A 2,720-nucleotide genomic window follows, 5' to 3' on the forward strand; every position below is an offset into this window, starting at 1 on the left:
ATTAGCATGATTTTGTGATTGTCTCCTTATTTATGCTTAGATGTGAAAACATGCTTTTTAGGCCTTTAACTTGATGATTTTAATCTCCCTTTGATTCTACTAGATGCCTTGATGTGTTTGTTAGTGATTTTTGATTGAAAAGGCTAGGAATGGATCAAAGGAGTGAGAAGGAAAGCATACAAAGTGGAGAAGATCATGAAAAGCCAAAGAGTTGAACTCGCCCATGGACGCGCGTGTGCACCTGGCGCTTACGCGCATGACGTTGGAATTTTTGCTAGTAAAGAATTTTATAAAATTGCGTTGTAAGTATAGATTCTAAACCAACAAGAATCCCTTCGTACAAACGTTTTGGTTGTCACAATGATCGGGGAAAATTTGTCTCTCAACAAATTCCCATTCGGCAAGTGTACCAAATTTGTCGTCAAGTAAAAACTCACAATAGAGTGAGGTCGAATCCCACAGGGATTGATTGATCAAACAACTTTAATTAGAGGAATGATCTAGTTGAGTGAATCCATGAATAGAGTTGATAATTGCAGAAATTAAAATAGCGGGAAAGTAAATGACTGAAAGTAAATAGCAGAATTGTAAATGGGAATGGGGGAATTGCTCATAAAAGTAAATTGCAGAAATTAAGAGAATGGGTAAGATCAGAAATGGGGAGTTCATTGGGCTTAGGAGATGTTGCATTCTCCGGATCAATTTCATTTTCATCTCTTCCTCAATCAATGCACTCATTGATCTCCTTGGCAATCTTAAGTGATTGAATCACAATTTCTTGCAATTCAATCTCTCAAATCTTAATCAATAGCCAATTCCTTGGTCAATTGCTCATGAGAAGAGATGAATTGTGGTCACTGATTATACCACATGCACTTTCCAAATCAAGTGCTTAGAGGGTTATAGCCACATACCCATCCACACTCAATTTGGTCCAGCATGAGAAAGCATTTCTAGCTAATCTCTTCATTCCTCTTTTAAGGGTCCGAAGAGATCCATGTTTGAATAGCTTCTTTTCCAAGATCACTATCCAATTGGATGAAGATCGAAAGCTTTCAAGTAAAATCAAAAGGAAAGATAGAAGAAGAACAAGAAAATTAGTATTGATCCATCAAATTACAACAGAGCTCCCTAACCCAATGAAAAGGGTTTAGTTGTTCATAACTCTAGAAATCAAAATCAAAGATGGAGAATACATCATAAAACTAGAAGTGCAGAGAAAGTAAAGATACAGAGAGTAGTTCTCTCCTCCCCCAAAAGCTGCTCTCTATTTCAAAACTACTCCTATATATACTACTCTTCTCAGCTTCTAGTTAGTTCTTCAAGTCTTGGGCCTTTGGATCTTTGAGTTTGAAGCAGTTCCTTTCTTCATTTGGGCTTGGCTCACTTGCAGAGAGAAAGTGTGAAGTGGGCAGAGACTTTAGCTCAAGACGTTAGGGGTGTTTAATATTTAGTGAAAATACAAGTTCGAGCACGTTAGTGACACTTAACATTGTCACTAACGTTGCCATGCACCCTTTGCCTCTCGTTAAAGCCCAAGTTAACTGGGTTAACGTGGCTTTTAACGTTGCCTTGTTAGCCTTCGAGAACGTTAGTGACACTCAACATTGTCACTAACGTTCAAGTGTGCCCCTTCTTGCTTCGTTAAAGCTCACGTTAACTAGGTTAACGTGGCTTCTAACGTGGCCTTTGCCAACTTTCGAGAAAGTTAGTGACACTCAACATTGTCACTAACATTCAAGTGTGCCCCTAGGTCTCACGTTAGAGTCCACGTTAACTGGGTTAACGTGGCTTCTAACGTGGCCATTCTTAGCCATCCCAACGTTAGTGACAATGTTGAGTGTCACTAACGTTGGCTCATTCTTCATTCCTCATCATTAGCTTCCACGTTAACCAAGTTAACGTGGAGGTTAACGTGGTTCCTGGGGTTTGAGTGGTTGCTCCAACGTTAGTGACAATGTTGAGTGTCACTAATGTTGTCGACAACTCTCCATCTCTTACGTTAGCTCCCACGTTAACCAAGTTAACGTGAGAGTTAACGTGGCTCTTTGCACCTTAGGCCAACGTTAGTGACAATGTTGAGTGTCACTAACGTTGGCTTCTCTTCCCCCTTTAACGTTAGAGGCCACGTTAACTAGGTTAACGTGGCTTCTAACGTGGCCATTTGTGAGCAATTGCCAACGTTAGTGACAATGTTGAGTGTCACTAACGTTGGCTCAACTTCTCTTCTCCACGTTAGAGTTCACGTTAACTTAGTTAACGTGACTCTTTAACGTGGCATTGATGGCTTTTGAGAGTGTTTTTGGCAATCACTTTTCTCCTTAACTTTGCAAGTTACCTCCTATTCCTTGCTTCCTTTGGTCCTGAAATCAAGCAATAGAGTGCATCAAAGTTCTAGTCCAAGTCATGGGTAATGCAATATACAGTTTTGTCATTAAAATCATGCAAAATCCTCATAAAATAATGTAAAATGCACAATGTATGCTTGAATCAAGGTATGAGTGAATATCTGCCCAAAACTAACTTATTTCCTAAGAAAATGCATGAAATTACCTAAAAACAGTAAAGAAAATGTCAGTGAAACTGGCCAAAATGCCCTGGCATCATAACACCAAACTTAAAGCTTGCTTGTCCCTAAGCAAGTACTGGAACAAGAGAATGATGAATGGAATCTTTAGAGAAATGAGTCATCCTTGTGGAAGTCATATTACTGATTTTAT

Source organism: Arachis hypogaea, chromosome 3 (genome assembly GCF_003086295.3).
Source record: "Arachis hypogaea cultivar Tifrunner chromosome 3, arahy.Tifrunner.gnm2.J5K5, whole genome shotgun sequence".
Taxonomy (NCBI): Eukaryota; Viridiplantae; Streptophyta; class Magnoliopsida; order Fabales; family Fabaceae; genus Arachis; species Arachis hypogaea.